The 18,145-nt window shown below is 43.6% G+C and overlaps 1 protein-coding gene across 3 annotated transcripts in view; it reads right to left on the minus strand.

The window, feature by feature from the left end:
* Positions 1-11,742, minus strand: part of CCDC158 (coiled-coil domain containing 158) — a 222,997-nt gene extending 211,255 nt beyond the window's left edge. For 2 of the 3 annotated variants that reach the window (XM_073541905.1, XM_073541922.1), the window contains exon 1: positions 11,517-11,734. The gene's annotated coding sequence lies outside the window, so the exon portion shown is untranslated. Of the gene's footprint in view, positions 1-11,516 lie in introns of all 3 variants that reach the window. The other variant, XM_073541919.1, reaches the window with a different exon arrangement.
* Between the last annotated feature and the right edge of the window lie 6,403 nt (positions 11,743-18,145).

The following is an 18,145-nucleotide window of genomic DNA, read 5'->3' on the forward strand; positions in this document are numbered from 1 at the left end:
CCCCTATTTTCCTTCACATTTTGGGAGGAAAAAAGTGCATCTTATAGTTCGAAAAACACAGCATTTTTTATTTTCCCATAGTATTCCTGAAAATAATAAACCAATATTAACCCTCCCAAAGACCAATGTCGCCTCTCCAACAACAGGACAGGAGTGGAACTGTGCAGTGTATATATACAGGACAGGAGGAGTGGTACTGTGCAGTGTATATATACAGGAGGGGTGGTACTGTGCAGTGTATATATACAGGACAGGAGGAGCAGTACTGTGCAGTGTATACATACAGGACAGGAGGAGTGGTACTGTGCAGTGTATATATACAGGACAAGAAAAGTGGAACTGCCACTAGGAATTTAGGGGCCCCCATACTGGCAAAATTTTTGGGCTCCCTTGAGACTTCACCCCAGCTCCGCCTCCACACTTCGAACCTTCCACAGTCCCACTGCTCACTCTTGGAAAAACTCAACTTCTCCACCACATCCTCATCAATCAGATATTAACAGTTCCCATCAAACACCAGCTCACATTCATAACCAGCAGCTTTTGTTCTGGCCAAAATAATTTTTAAGCCGCCACCACGACACCATAGACATTTTTTGGCCGGATTCTACTCTACTCTAACCTATTAAATATAAATATATTTTTATGTATTTTTCTTTAAGGGAATGAGTCAAATACATTTTTTTAAAATGACCATTAATACAACATACAAGGGACAAATGCCGTCACACCATGACCAGACCACATATTACCACCACATAGTGACCAAATAATACCACATACAAGGAACAAATACCACCATATCGTGACCAAACCACATATTACCACCACATAGTGACTGAATACTACAATACTGATCATTAATTGAAAAAAAACACAATACTAAGTGACATTATACACAGGAACTCTGAATTTACTGTCAGTGTACAGGTAATACAGTGATCACCAGTGACATTATACACAGAAGCTCTGTACATAGTATACAGTATCAGTGTACAGGTAATACAGTGATCACTGATGACATTATACACAGGAGCTCTGTATATAGTGTACAGGTAATAGTGATCACCAGTAACATTATACACAGGAACTCTGTATACAGTGTCAGTGTACAGATAATATAGTGATCACTGGAGACATTATACGCAGGAGCTCTGTACAAAGTGTATAGTGTAAGTGTACAGGTAACACACTGACTCACCAGGGACGTCTCTAGATGAAGTCCTTCATCTTTGCTTTTCTTTTTCATGCAGCGCAGTCAGCCATAACTTCTTCCAGCCAGGGCTCATCTCTGCATAAAATAACACAGTTACCTAGAGCACGAATTCCAGAGCACATTCCTCTCTTTTTCCCCTTTATTCTACCCTACACATCTGAATACAGATATGCACCCACCATTAATACATAATTGGTTATTATGCAACCCACCATTCCAAATATAAATTATAATACGCCACTGAGCCCCTTCTAGCTATGCATAGCCACTTTACCCACCTAATAAATATATAAATTAATTAGCACCTATACTCTTTTCCCCAGTTCATAACCAGTCACTGCATACTCAACGCCCCCCACTATGTACCTCCCGCTCCCCTGACTCATTATACTTGCATGCCCCTTCAGCCCCAATTCATTGTCATGTCTTCTCACTCCCACCCTCTATTCATTATCAACAGCTCTACTCCCACATTCAATACATCAATTACTCCTCTACCCTCAAAATTCATTATTTGCTCTCTCCCCACTCCCTACCTTCAATTCAATTGCTGTCCCTCTTCCCTCACTCAATTCACCATTTGCAGTCTCCCGTCCCCTCCCCCCACTTCATCATATGCAGTCTCCTTTACCCCCCACTTCACCATGTGCAGTCCCATTTACCCCATGTCATCATGTGCAGTCCCCCTTTAACCCCATCCCCACATCATATGTGCAGTCCCTCTATAACCCCCATCATCATGTGCAGTCCCCCTATAACCCCCTACAGCATGTGAGTTCCCCTTTAACCCCATCCCTACATCATGTGCAGTCCCCCTATAACCCCCACATCATCTGTGCAGTCCCCTTTAAACCCCCACATATGTGCAGTCCCCCATTAACCCCCACATCATATGTGCAGTCCCCTATTAACCCCATCCCCACATCATGTGCAGTCCCCCTTTAACCCCCCTATCATATGTGCAGTCTCCCTTTTACCCCCTCCCCACATCATCATGTGCAGTCCCCCTTTAACCCCATCCCCACATCATGTGCAGTCCCCCTTTAACCCCCATCATATGTGCAGTCCCCCTTTAACGCCATCCCCACATCATGTGCAGTCCCCCTTTAACCCCCCCATGTGCAGTCCCCTTTAACCCCCTCCCCAAATCATCATGTGCAGTCCCCCTTTAACCCCCTCTCCCCACATCGTCATGTGCAGTCCCTCTTTAACCCCATCCCAACATCATCATGTGCAGCCCCCCTTTAACCCCATCCCCACATCATCATGTGCAGTCCCCCTTTAACCCCATCCCCACAACATCATGCGCAGCCCCCCTTTAACCCCATCCCCACCTCATGTGCAGTCTCCCTTTAACCCCATCCCCACATCATCATGTGCAGTCCCTCTTTAACCCCATCCCCACATCATCATGTGCAGCCTCCCTTTAAACCCCCTCCCCACATCTTCATGTGCAGTCCCCCTTTAACCCCATCCCCACATCATCATGTGCAGCCCCCTTTAACCCCCCCACCCTACATCGTCATGTTCACACTGCACCCAGGATTGGAGCCGCAGGTGGCATCATCCATCCATCACTGCATCTAGTAAAGTTTTCCTAAACTTGTTTATGGCTTGGAGTGCGGTAGCCGAGAGCAGACTCACCTGTAGCTGGCTGCTGACATTGGTCGGGCTGGCAGGACTCCCTTGCAGCACAATGATGTGCAGTGTGAGCTGACCAGCACAAGTCCCAGCAGCAGCAGGAGCTCTGCTGCCAGCCGTACCTGTTGTGAGTTCATTTTTCCCTTCATCATTGAGGTCTGATGAACTCCCTCCTCTGGTGAAGGAAGGTAGTGAGACTGATTACCAAACACCTGGGCAGCTAGATGATAACTGGGTGGCTGGAATTGAGGACTGGATATAAGGCTGCTGACGCCCTTCTTCCTGGCTGGTGATTTTCCTGCTGGATTCTTGGAGACCAGTCTGATTCCTGCGTCTCAAAGCTAAGTTTTTCTGCTCTGCTTTGTACTCTTCAGTTTTGTTTTTGTTTCGCCTTGTTTGTTGGGAGTTCTGCCATCCCCGGCCGGGGGTGAGCTGAATTCCATTTTTGTCTCTGATCTGTTGATCTTTTGCTCTGTCTTCAGAATATACCTGAGTGCTGATATAGTCTTTTGAAGCCTAGCGACTTCAGGGCCTGTTTTTCCTATCAGTCAGTTGGCTCATTTTGATAGGGTTTTTGCGGATGGCAGACAGCAGTTTTCCTATCCTGTCCTATGTAGTTAGCTTGGGCCCCATCATTTGCTCAACCTATCTTTCTATCTGTTAGTGTTTTCCCCCTTTCTGTCTTTAGGCTATTTAGCTCTCCGGCTGTGATCGAGGGGTCTAGGGCACCGTAGGAACCCCCCACGGCTACTGCTAGTTGTTGTGGATAGGTTCAGGGGTCTGCAATCCGATAGCTGCCAACCTCTCTGGTTTTTCTGGACTTAGCTGGTATTTTGTTTTTTCCTCCTTCGGTGACTCATCATAACAGAATCACCAGCCATAACGCAGATCCTAGGGTACTCAATAGCAGGAGAGAATTGTAAAAGAAAAGAAAAGAAAAAAGGGAAAAAAGAAAAAAAGGAAAAGGTGTCAGAATTTTTTTTTTTGTGTGTGCATATTTTTTCCTCTATATCTCTGAGACCATAGGTGGAATTTTTCTCTCAATGGAGATGAAGCAATTGTCTGATCGTGTGGAGCAGCTCGCTGCTGAAGTGCGGGGAATTTCCGCCTATCTTGCTCATTCACATGCTGCTGAACCAAAGATTCCTACTCCTGATGTGTTTTCTGGGGATCGGTCTAAATTCTTGAATTTCAAGAATAATTGTAAATTATTTTTTGCCTTGAAGCCTAACTCGTCAGGGAACTCCGCGCAGCAGGTTAAAATTGTCATCTCTTTGCTGCGCGGCGATCCCCAGGATTGGGCGTTTTCTTTGAAACCAGATGATCCTATTCTGAATAATGTGAACGCATTTTTTCAAGCCTTGGGGTTGTTGTATGATGAACCTAATGCTATTGATCAGGCTGAAAAGACCCTGTTGGCATTAAGCCAGGGTCGGGATTTGGCAGAGTTGTACTGTCAAAAATTCCGAAAGTGGGCGGTCCTTACTACCTGGAATGATGGTGCCTTGGCAGCCCTCTTTCGGAAGGGTTTGTCAGAAACTGTGAAAGATACTATGGTGGGATTTCCTGTTCCTTCTGGTCTTGACGATTCTATGTCATTAGCCATTCAGGTGGATCGGCGTTTACGTGAACGCAAAATTACACGAAAGATGTGGCCACCTGTTGAACAAATGTCTGAACCTATGCAATGTGATAGAGTTTTGCCTAGGGTGCAACGTCAGGAGTTCAGAAGGCGTAATAAGCTGTGTTTTTTTTGTGGAGATGCCTCGCATATCATTTCTGTCTGCCCTAAACGAGAGAAACGTTGTGTACACACGTTTTCTGTGGGTGGTGTTCAACCTAAGTTTCTTCTGGCAATTACTCTGATCTGCTCCCTGTCCACATTTTCCGCCAAGGCTTTTGTGGATTCAGGAGCAGCTCTGAACCTGATGGACTTGGATTTTGCTAAACGTTGTGGAATTCCTATGACACCTCTGCGGACGCCTATCCCTTTGAGGGGTATTGATGCTACTCCGTTGGTGAAGAATAAACCTCAGTTTTGGACCCAGGTGGTAATGCGGGTCGCCCCAGACCATCAAGAAAATTGCAGATTTTTGGTGTTGCATAATTTGCATGATACCATTGTTCTGGGGTTTCCCTGGTTGCAAATCCATAATCCAGTTCTGGATTGGAAATCTTTGTCTGTGGTGAGTTGGGGTTGTCGGTGTGCCCTTAGTGATGCTCCTGTTTTCTCCACCTCTCCCCAGTCGCATGATGTTCCTGACTATTTGGCTGACTTTTATGATGTATTTAGAGAGAATGAGTCTGCGTCTTTGCCTCCTCATAGGAGTTAGGACTGTGCAATTGAGCTGAACCCGGGGTGTAAATTCCCCAAGGGTCGGCTTTTCAATTTATCTGTACCCGAGCACGAGGCTATGCAATCCTATATTAAGGAGGCATTGGAGAAGGGTCATATTAGACCATCCTCTTCACCCTTAGGTGCTGGGTTTTTTTTCGTGGCTAAAAAGGATGGTTCATTAAGGCCTTGTATTGACTATCATGCCCTCAACAAAATTACTATTAAATATCAGTATCCGTTACCCCTGATTTCTGATCTATTCTCCAGAGTTAAAAGTGCTTGCTGGTTTACCAAGCTTGACCTCAGGGGGGCGTATAATCTTATTCGCATTAAGCATGGGGATGAATGGAAGACGGCGTTTAATACTCCGGAGGGACATTTTGAGTACCTGGTGATGCCTTTTGGGCTCACTAATGCCCCTTCTGTCTTCCAGTGCTTCATGAACGATATATTCCAAGACTTTGTGGATAAATTTTTGATTATCTATCTGGATGATATTTTGATCTTCTCCAAGAATTGGGACTCTCATGTGGAACATGTTCGGACTGTGTTCCGGATTTTGAGGGAGAATTCCCTGTATGTCAAGGGATCGAAATGCCTTTTTGGGGTACAGAGAGTTTCATTTTTGGGATTTATTTTGTCTCCGTCAACTATTGAAATGGATCCGGCCAAGGTACAGGCCATTTATGATTGGGTTCAGCCCACTTCTTTGAAGGCCCTCCAGAAGTTTTTGCTAATTTTTATCGGAAATTTATAGCTAATTTTTCTGGTATTGCCAAGTCATTGACGGATTTGACTAGGAAGGGTGCTGATGTGCTGAATTGGTCTCCGGAGGCTGTTTCTTCCTTTCAGGAGCTGAAGCGAAGATTCACTTCTGCTCCGGTTTTGCGGCAACCTGATGTCTCACTCCCGTTTCAGGTGGAGGTGGACGCTTCTGAGATTGGTGCAGGAGCGGTGTTGTCCCAAAAAGATCCTGTGACATCTAAAATGAATCCTTGTGCTTTCTTTTCCCGAAAGTTCTCCCCATCCGAACGTAACTATGATGTGGGGAATCGGGAACTGTTGGCCATGAAATGGGCATTTGAGGAGTGGAGACATTGGTTGGAGGGAGCCAAACACCAAGTCAAGGTCCTTACTGACCACAAGAATTTGATTTACCGGGAGTCGGCCAAGCGCTTGAATCCTAGACAGGCTAGGTGGGCCTTGTTTTTCACACATTTTGATTTTGTTGTCTCTTTTCTTCCGTGCACTAAGAATGTCAAGGCAGACGCCCTCTCTAGGAGTTTCCTTGCTGATTCTCCTGTTGTGACTAAGCCTGCTACCATCTTAGGCGAGGGGGTAGTTCTTTCTGCCATCTCGCCCGATTTGAGACGTGCTCTGGAAGAGTTTCAGGAGGACAAACCTGAGGGTTGTCCCAGTGGAAAGTTGTATGTTCCTGACCAGTGGAGGAAGAGAGTGATGTCTGAAGTTCATTGCTCTGCATTGGCTGGTCATCCAGGTATTTTTGGTACTAGAGATCTGGTGAGTTGGTCTTTTTGGTGGCCCGCCTTGTCTCGTGATGTCAGGAATTTTGTGCAGTCCTGTGGGACTTGCTCCCGGTCTAAACCTTGTTCTCGCTCTAGTGGCTTGTTGATGCCTTTGCCGGTGCCCAGGAGGCCATGGACCCATATTTCAGTGGATTTTATCTCTGATATGCCTGTCTCTCAGAGAATGACTGTTATTTGGGTGATTTGTGATAGATTCTCTAAGATGGTCTATCTTGTACCACTCCCTAAGTTGCCATCTTCCTCTGAGTTGGTGCCCTTGTTTTTGCAACAGGTGGTTCGCTTGCACGGGATTCCTGAGAACATTGTATTGGACAGAGGAGTTCAGTTTGTGTCTAGATTTTGGAGGACTTTCTGTTCCAAGCTGGGAATTCAGTTGTCCTTCTCTTCTGCGTTTCACCCTCAGACCAATGGGCAGACGGAGAGAACAAACCAGACTTTGGAGTCGTATTTGAGATGTTTTATTTCTGCCGATCAGGATGATTGGGTTTCATTTTTGCCCTTGGCCGAATTTGCTTTAAATAATAGAGCTAGTTCTGCCACTTTGATGTCACCTTTTTTTTGTAACTTTGGTTTTCACCCTCGATTTTCTTCAGGGCAGGTGGAGCCTTCTGCCTGCCCAGGTGTTGTCACTGTGGTGGAGAGAATGCACCAGATCTGGGACCAAGTAGTGGATAAGTTGTCTCTCTCCCAGGAAAAGGCCCAGCGGTTTTCCAACCGGCGTAGGACCGTTGGTCCCCAGTTTAAGGTGGGTGATATGGTTTGGTTGTCATCAAAAAATATCGCTATGAAGGTGGCTTCTCCTAAGTTTAAGCCTAGATTTATTGGACCTTACAAGATTTTGGAGATTATTAATCCGGTCTCTTTTCGGTTGGCTCTTCCTGTCACATTTAAAATTCATAATGTGTTTCATAAGTCCTTGTTGAAGAGGTTTGTTGAACTAGTAGTTCCTGTGGTGGCACCTCCTGGCCCTATATTGGTTGAAGGTAACATGGAATATGAGGTAGAGAAGATACTGGATTCCCGTCTGGATAGACAGAGACTCCAGTATTTGGTTAAGTGGAAGGGTTATGGTCAGGAGGATAATTCCTGGGTCTCTGCCTCTGATATTCATGCCGAAAGATTGGTGCGTGCCTTTCATCGGGCTCACCCGTATCGCCCTGGTTGCATGAATGAGGGTTCGGTGACCCCTCCTCGAGGGGGAGGTACTGTTGTGAGTTCATTTTTCCCTTCATCATTGAGGTCTAATGAACTCCCTCCTCTGGTGAAGGAAGGTAGTGAGACTGATTACCAAACACCTGGGCAGCTCGATGATAACTGGGTGGCTGGAATTGAGGACTGGATATAAGGCTGCTGACGCCCTTCTTCCTGGCTGGTGATTTTCCTGCTGGATTCTTGGAGACCAGTCTGATTCCTGCATCTCAAAGCTAATTTTTTCTGCTCTGCTTTGTACTCTTCAGTTTTGTTTTTGTTTTGCCTTGTTTGTTGGGAGTTCTGCCATTCCCGGCCGGAGGTGAGCTGAATTCCATTTTTGTCTCTGATCTGTTGATCTTTTGCTCTGTCTTCAGAATATACCTGAGTGCTGATATAGTCTTTTGAAGCCTAGCGACTTCAGGGCCTGTTTTTCCTATCAGTCAGTTGGCTCATTTTGATAGGGTTTTTGCGGATGGCAGACAGCAGTTTTCCTATCCTGTCCTATGTAGTTAGCTTGGGCCCCATCATTTGCTCAACCTATCTTTCTATCTGTTAGTGTTTTCATCTTGCTTCACCGTCATTATATGTTGGGGGCTGCCTATTGCTTTGGGGTCTGCTCTGGGGCAGTTTAGTTTTCCCCCTTTCTGTCTTTAGGCTATTTAGCTCTCCGGCTGTGATCGAGGGGTCTAGGGCACCGTAGGAACCCCCCACGGCTACTGCTAGTTGTTGTGGATAGGTTCAGGAGTCTGCAATCCGATAGCTGCCAACCTCTCTGGTTTTTCTGGACTTAGCTGGTATTTTGTTTTTTCCTCCTTCGGTGACTCATCATAACACATACCATCCTCTGGGTCCAGGGAGGCTGGCTGGGTGGAGAAGCCAACGCCATCACTACCACTTTTCAAATGTCTGCACAGGCCCTGGCACGCTCTCTTCCCTGCACTGACGCGGGCCTCTGCGGCCCTGGTGAGAGCGTGCACCGAGAAAGTATGCACGCACCAGGGCCTGTGCAGACGATTTAAAGGGCCGGAGGCCCATTTTGAAGCTCAGAGTCGCCGGCCCAGCGGGCATTTGCCCGCCTGGGCTGATTATCAGTCCGGGCCTGTCGGAGACACTTATACATGTAGACCCGTTCAAATGTATGGGACTGCACACGTCAGGTTTTTTCCACTGATCGTGCGTCCATGTGCATAACACGCTGACATGTTTGGTTTTTGCCGGAAGCACGGTACACAAAACATCACACACACGTGCACACTGATGGCACACGGATGATATCCGTGTGTCGTCATTGTGACACCAGCACCTGAGAAAAGCAATACAGTTAGCACTTTTCTGAGGTGCTGGCTGCTGAATGCAGCTCTTATCATTGTCGCCTGGTCTTCCTCCGAGCAGTGCAACCAGGTGACGCTGATGAGAGTTGGAGTCAGCAGTGCCGTCTGTGTATCGCAGGTAAAAAAAAAAATAAATACATTTAAAAAAAAACAACGTGGGGTCCCCCTTAACTTTCCTAACCAGCTGAGGGATAGCCAACATCTGGTGTTAATATTCTGGGGAGGGCCAATAGCTAAAAAGCTTCCTAGACTAGTAATATCAGCTCACAGCTCTTTGCTTAGACTTTACTGGTTATTATAGGGGGACCCCCTGTTACCAGCAGATTATTCAGGATACTCTCTGTGAAGAAACCAGATTGTATCTTAATTTCCCAGACAACCATGTTTTTATAAACCCACAAGAATTGACTTTTTATCTGTATACTGGCTTGTGGATTTAAGTGTTTATGTCTGGTGAGTCAAGAAGACAGACTTGCATATCATTTAACATACTATGTACAGGCCCCATCTCACATAACGAGATCTTTAGCGAGATCGCTGAAGTGTCACAGGTTTTGTGACCCAACAGCGACCTAGCCAGCAATCTCGCTAGGTGGGACACATAGCGGCGACACCCCCCCGCTGGATATCGCTGATCATGCTCGAATGTCCTAGGCCATTTTTTGATCGTTGGCGTCCCGCTGGCCAGCATGCATCGCTGTGTTGGACGCCGACGAGTGACCTTGTTGGCAACACAGAACTCAGGGACGCAGGCGTGAGTCGTCAGAATAGCTGCTGTGTGACAAGGTCCCAATGACCGCCGAGGTCGCTATATGGATCGCCGTATCGTTGCTGCGTCGTTGAATAGATCTGCCTGTTTTACAGCTTACTAGCGACTATGTAGCAACGCACCAGTGATCCTTGCCAGGTCGTATCATTGTCGGGATCGCTGGACCGTCGGTATGTGAAACAGGACCCTAAGTCTGTAATAGTGACTTGTACATAGTGTGTGTTTATCTGTGTTTATTTTGACCTGATATGCTAATTGTGTATTCTATAATCAGTTTGTTGACTGTAGTTAGGGAAAGAATGTGAGGGTGTACTGAAGGACACTGGGTAATTCTAAAAATAGCTTACCTGCCTCTGGTATAAAAAGACCCTGAGACAGAGAGACGAGATCTCATCTCATCATGCAGAGAGCTACCAGTCTGCACAACACTCAACAGACGAGAGAGAGGACTGCAGCAAATTCATCATGGCACCATCACGAGGGACACGATTCTAAGGGAAAGAACCTAGGAGTGATTGGCTCTGGTTGGAAGTACACAGATCTGATCCAGTGACCATCTCTGAACCATGGATATATTTGGAGAAAGCCAGGTTTTGGGACCTACTGGTCGCCCAGTACCATGGAGTTGGTCGGATAAGCCAGGTGGTAACTCTCGTGTCAACTGGCTTTGGACCTTGTATGGACAGTATGGACTGTCACCTCCCTACACTTGTTGTTATCTCTTCTCTGTTTGTATATAACAGATAGAATAGTAACCCTGGGAGCTGTGATGTTGTGTCAACTGGCTTTGGACCTTCTACAGACTCTATGGACTGTTCTGGGTCATCTCCCTACGCTTGTCAATATCTCTTCTCTGTGTGTATATGACAGGTGGAATATTGACCCTGGGAGCTCTGACATAACATCAACCGTTATCCAGGCGAGTCAGCGGAGGGGTTAGGCCCTGTAATGTGCACCATGTTGGGGGTAATTGCTGGGATTGTTCTGTTTGCTATTGGGTGTTGTGGTTCAATAAAGTATTGCCACACTGTTTTACCCTAACCCTGTGTTGTCTGTGTAGTATGTTGGCCACGGGGATATAGAGCGGGCATTCAGTGGTATGAGCCCTGGCCCATGCAGTCTTTCTAAAGGCAGCCAGGCCAGCAGACAAGAGCACCCACTGACCCTGTTTCCCCACACTCTCCAAGCATGTGACAACAAAGGAACAATATGCTTAATAGATCAGGAATAGTGATGGGAGAGTAACCTCATTGCTCAGGTCTCCCCGAGCAAGCTTGGGTGATCTCCTAGTATTTTGGCGTGCTTGGAGATTTAATTTTAGTTATCTCAGCTGCATGATTTGCGACTTATAGACAGGCTGAATACATGTGAGAATTCCCTAACAAGCATCAATACAAAAAATGGTGGGGGGAACAAGAGGCGCAATAGTGCCCTATCACTAGTGACTCTTGAAGTATGAGCGGTATAATACAGTTCCACTCACCTATTCCAGTTGTGTAACCCACAACTGGCTTGAGAGCATATCACAGAATCAGCTGCTGCAGGACCTCCACCAACCACTCGCACGTGGAAAAACCTTCAGAAAGTTGTGGGAAGCAGGGTGTGTTGCAGTCCGCGCTGCCGAGATTAACAAATCACCTGGGATGCAAGATGTTGTAGCAGTGTACTCCTTTATTTCCTCCTATGCATTTCGGCGCCCTTCCTGGCACCTTCCTCAGGGATATTACATCAGCCATAGGAGCAGGGAATTTATAGCCCCTTACATTAGCACTTATGGGTGTGTTCTGTTTACATGTGATGTCATAATGGTCATCACTGGGGGAGGGGCCAGCATTTTTGGCGGAATTTCACATAAATAGCATAATAAAACAAGAAAATGGTCCAAAACACTTGCTAAAATGTACATAAAAATCTTACAAACAGAATGATGTAAAAATTTCCATGAAAAATGCAGCAGAAACGTTGCTAAAATATCCAGACTATCACTGCAGGAAAAAAGTGTTTTATAAACCCATTGCCACCCGACTTTCAGGGTAGTAGAACCCATGTATTTGCTGGTTTCAGTGTTTTCTCTTGTGACTAATGTTGAGCGCCACCGTCTCACTGGTATCAGAGCTGTTGGATCGAAGGTTCTATAAACTGCTTTTTCATGACACTATCCTGTTAAATATATGGTCCTATGGTTGTTATAAAAGAAAAAATTGTCAAAGAAATATGTCAAAAATAATATTATTATGTTGACAAACAATCTTCTTTATTTTTGTTTTAGGAGGGGAGCAAACAGTGGTGCTGCTATTAAAATAAACTTCATAAAATATAAACCAGATTATTGCTAAGATCAACTGCTTCTTAAAAGTTTTTATTTTTATTTTATTTTAATTATTTATTATCAATAAAAAATTATCTAAAAAATTTGTATGTATTAAAACTATTAAAAATGGCTTAAAAACTGTGAGATGAGAAAGATGAGAAACACAGTTTTTAAGCCATTTCAAATCTATCAACTAAACACTCATAGACAGGAATGGAGTTGTTGCACCAAACATATTCCAACACCCCCACTGAACAACTACTTATCCTGTTAGTCCCATTGTGGTTTTGAAGTCCACAAACTTGGCTCTTGATAATGGCTTTGCCATACCATCGGCTATCATCTTGTCAGACTCGCAATAAACAAACTCGAGTATACCACATTCCACTAAGTCCTGTAAGTGGTGATGTTTTACATCAATGTGCACAGTCCTTGAACTAATCTTCTCATCCCTGGCAAGTTTAATGCATACTTGGTTGTCCTCATAGATAACTGTTGGTTGAGCTAATGGCTTACCAAAATCTTCCAAAAGTTGTTTCAACTAAATTACTTCTTGACTTGAATAAGCAGCAGACATATACAGTTGTGGCCAAAAGTATTGACACCCCTGCAGTTTTGTCAGATAATACTCAGTTTCTTCCTGAAAATGATTGCAAACACAAATTCTTTGGTATTATTATCTTCATTTAATTTGTCTTAAACGAAAAAACACAAAAGAGAATGAAACAAAAAGCAAAACATTGATCATTTCACACAAAACTCCAAAAATGGGCCAGACAAAAGTATTGGCACCCTCAGCCTAATACTTGGTTGCACAACCTTTAGCCAAAATAACTGTAACCAACCGCTTCCAGTAACCATCAATGAGTTTTTTACAATGCTCTGTTGGACAGCACTTGATTGGAGCCAATTTCATCCTACAACAGGACAATGACCCAAAGCACATCTCCAAATTATGCAAGAACTATTGAGGGAAGAAGCAGGCAGCTGGTATTCTATCTGTAATGGAGTGGCCAGCGCAGTCACCAGATTTCAACCCCATTGAGCTGTTGTGGGAGCAGCTTGACCGTATGATATGCAAAAAGTGCCCATCATGCCAAACCAACTTGTGGGAGGGGCTTCTAGAAGCATGGGATGAAATTTCTCCAGATTACCTCAGCAAATTAACTGCTGAAATGCCAAAGGTCTGCAATGCTGTAAATGCTGCAAAGGGAGCATTCTTTGACAAAAGCAAAGTTTGAAGGAGAAAATTATTATTTCAAATAAAAAAAATTTTTTGAACCTTGTCAGTGTCTGGACTAGATTTTAAATTCATTTGGCAACTCATTTAATTAATAAAAGTATGAGTTTTCATGGAAAACATAAAATTGTCTGGGTGACCCCAAACTTTAAAACGGTAGTGTATATATATATATATATATATATACACATATATATATATATATATATATATATATATATATATATATATACATAGACACTTATATATATATATATACAGGGTGGTCCAAAAGTAAGTGGACTGGACAGAAAATAATAACATTTATTTTGATTTATATATAAAATTATATTTACCAACACAAGCATAACATTGACAATTAAATTTTATTCTGAACAATAATACAAAAGCCCTTACATTTTATTAGCGCAGGTGCTCAAACTGTTTTCCATCACAATTTGCACAGCTCTGAAGTCTGCCTCTTACGCTTCGACAAACATTTTTGCGCAAGTCTCTTTGGCTATTAATTTCTTGAAATGCATCTCTTTTGTAATTTTTCAAATCACTGACACTTTTTGGTTTTCGACTATAAACTTTCTCCTTGAGTACTCCCCAAAAGAAAAAATCCATTGGGGTCAAGTCTGTTGAACGTGCCGACCAATCAAGTGGGCCTCTTCAGCCAATCCATTTATTAGGAAATGTTTCATCAAGATACTCGCGGACTACTCTTGAATAATGTGGAGGGGCCCCATCTTGCTGGAAATAAAGGTCATTTGAAATAGGCTGTTGCTGTAACTGGGGAACAACTTGATTCATTATAATTTCGAGATACTTATCTACTGTGACTGTTCCATAAAAAAAATGGTCCAAAAACACCAAAACTTGAAATACCACCCCAAACATTGACACCAGGCTCATTTAGTTAAATGCATGTTCTCATTATACCAGTAAATACAATTATGTCTGTTAATATGGCCAGATAATTTGAAAGAAGCTTCATCACTCCACATGTTATCTAAAATTACTGGATTTTCTTCAATTTCGTTAAGCATAATCTCACTAAAGTGCAGCCACCTGTCTGGATCATCCTCCAATAAACCATGAATTAGACGTGGACGATAAGCTTGCCACCCAATAGAGTTCAGGATTCGCATGATGGAAGCTTGTGAAATTCCCAATTCTAAAGAGACTCTTCTGGTGGACTTTTTTGGACTCTGAGCAAATGTTTCAGCAACAAGTTGTTTATTATTTTCTGTACAGGCTGTTTTGGGTCGACCAGTTTTTGGAGCATTAAGGATTGAGCCACTGGCATCGAATTTGTCACGAATGCAGTAAATGGTTTGTCTGTTTGGGGCTTGAGTACCAAATGTTTCAATGTTTCAACCCAATTTGCTCTAACTGTTTCAGCATTTTGAAATTTCCAATACTCTTTTAAAATCCATTTTCTTTGATCTGTATTTAAATTATTTGCCATTATAGGTTGTCTGAATTATCTGAAAAGAAAACAGATTTGGGGAAGATTTATCTGTGAAAACTGGATCTGTGAAACTGATCCACTTGCCCTTAACAACCAATCAGATTCCACCTTTCATTTTCCAAAGAGTCTGTGAAGAATGAAAAGTGGAATCTGATTGGTTGCTAAGGGCAACTGATTCAGTTTCACTTTATACCATGTTTGATAAATCTCCCCCTTCATAACCCTATTACACATACTGTCCACCTACTTTTGGATCACCATATATATATATATATATATATATATATACTCACATGCACCACAGATATACACAATCATACTATATACTGTATATATGTACACACATACTACATAAACATATACAGACATGCACACTGTATACTGCACATGTACACACACAGATACACATATACATGTATACTTAACAGGTTCTGCGGCCTCACTTATGCATATCCATTCTCAGGACAGTGCAAGGAGAAGACATGATGAGGACTCAGGAGGAGATGATGACACAGACAAACAGGGCTGCAGGCATCTTCCTGGCTGGCCCGGCTCTGACCTCTGTCTGCTGTGCTGTAATTGGCCCCTCCCTCTCACTCTCAAATTCTAGCCTGACAGCAGGGAGAAAGAGAGAAAGAGGGGGGCTGCAGGGGGGTATGTGAGAGACGCTCCAGGACTACAGAGGGTTATTCACTGCTGTACACCTTCTGGGCACTTTATAAAGGAGCTACAGACACAGGGAGCTGACTTTGTAGGTGGGGGCCCCAGGCATTTACCTGGCCAGCCTTCCCCAAATGCCTGTCCTGCACCCTGGATACCTGTATACCTTTCACAGAATAGTCTGTAATGATTCATTCATACATGCTCATTCAGGGATTATTTACCAGGAATCTGAAATCAGCTGATTTTACAAAAAAACATAATCCCTAATCTAAATCACTCCACCTGATTCAGCTCAAAGTGAGCTGAATGATGTCCTCTGTCACATACAGAGGACGACACCTAGAGGAACCCCTCATGAATCAGGGACTTATTTATTTGTCCCTTATACTCAGTTACTCATCACTCATGTCATTCAGAGGTTCCCATAAACATACATACAAAAATTCACACAGCCTACCTACTGTATGTAGGAATTAGCACAATGTATGAGGACTGCGCTCCTAGAATTGCCGAAGCCAACTACATATGCATAAAACACAGCCTTATAGTCGTACAATTCACTGCTAATCCAAGATGACTAAAGCAATTAAACTGCACAGAGACTGTCCCAGCTCTGCACTACACAACCAGTTAGTAGACTGACAGATAATACAGATAACAATTATTATCTTACTACTCTATTATTCAACTTTCAGACAGACATAAACAGACATAAATCACAAAACTCACTGGTGATGTTGGTTCATGTTTGCAGCCTTTGCCAAGAGATATGGAGAGATCCAGAGAGATTGCAAGCACAAAAACAAAAGTGTAAGAATAAGGCTCCTTACCTTGCTGCAGCTAGAATTTGTATTTCCAATCTCTCAGGAAACTCTCACGTTAGGACACCAAAACTGCTGTAGTTCTGACTCAAAGTCAGATATGCCGGATCACCAGTGAGGCCGAATAAGTAGTTAAGGCCCCCAGACAACAAGCGCTCAGAGAAAATAATGCACATTGGTTGTGAGTCTAAGGAGGTGGCGTAGAACTTCATTGCTTCCTCTCTCTCCTAGGTTCTAATCCTGTGCACTTTATGCGGTACCCGGATGGTGTATCTGTGTCTTAATGTTTTACTGTGATGTGCTATCTTTGTAATGTATTCTTGTGTGAAGTTTACTTTAAATTGTTTATATGTATTGCATTAGCTTAGAGACAGCAAAGAGTTAAGGTGTAGGCTGGACTAGCAGCCGGCAAAAGTTACAGGAAGCTCCTGCTTCCAGTCAGTGGACCGGACATGCTTGCCCAGGGCAGGCACTCAGCAACGACCGTGAACTTGCCCGACTCCTGGAGGGGACAGAGATTGCTGCCCCGGACCCACAGGCAGTGAAGTGGGCACAGGACATCATAGTGCGCCGCCAAGGACTATAAGTGTCCAGAAATGGAACTGGGGACTGTTTCCATGAACTGTTTCTGTGGATTGCTTCTGTGGACTGTCACTGAGAACTGTGACTGTAACTGTTGCTGCCACTGATATGCTGGTGAAGAGTAATACGGAAAGAGCAGGAAGTTCTATCAGATTTGCTGCAACTACTTTTTCTACCTTTTTCCTATCTCGTTTATTCCAAAATAAATAGTTTTCTCTGTTGGATTATAACTGTGAACCTGGATCCTGATTGCTTTTGCTGCAACGACTGTGGAGAAGAGGTAAGTCACCTGAGGTTGCATCTGTCCTGTCTGTTTCATGTGCAAGGGGCCGGGGTGTTTGTGGACTGCTGCCTTAAGTGGACTCACCTGCGACTACCACCCCGTGCCACCTTGTTACATAAGCAAGTCATTCTTCTAGTTTATTCACACAAGAAGCAGTATTTTATACCATTTACAACAATGTAACTCATGTAGCCCCCCCATTACCCAGGTCATGATGACCTTTATTTACCATGTACCCAAAACATGTTCTTGCAGACTCTTAAAAACATTGCATATGAGATAAGAAGTGTAAAATCCTTGAATCGGAGACTATAAGGCTACAACAATATAAGAACAAATTCTAGCAAAAGAAGGAAAAACATTAACCCTTCTATATCAAATGTATCTATTATAAATTCAGCCGTGACTAAAGTGAATAAAAAAAATAGGGACTAACAACTGTACAAGAATAGATATAAAGAAAAAACACAAAAATTGAGCTTGGTATACATGCACCACATAAACGCATGTTCACTTTGACCATAAAGCATGAAAATCCTACAAGAAGTAAAATGACCATAAACCCTGCTGTAAATAAATAAGTAAAAAGCATTTAAATAACAGTGTTCTTAGTAATACTGTTTTTGATCAAAAATAGCATAAAAGCCATCCCACCGTCGAGAAGGTGACCCTGATCGGGACGGTCCTATGCTGTCTAATATTAAAAACCTTACCATGTGTCAGAGTTGACCTCAGTGTGTGAATAAGGGCAGATAA

This window comes from Dendrobates tinctorius, unplaced genomic scaffold (assembly GCF_039654945.1).
Source record: "Dendrobates tinctorius isolate UK_male_01 unplaced genomic scaffold, ASM3965494v1 ptg000011l, whole genome shotgun sequence".
Classification (NCBI taxonomy): domain Eukaryota; kingdom Metazoa; phylum Chordata; class Amphibia; order Anura; family Dendrobatidae; genus Dendrobates; species Dendrobates tinctorius.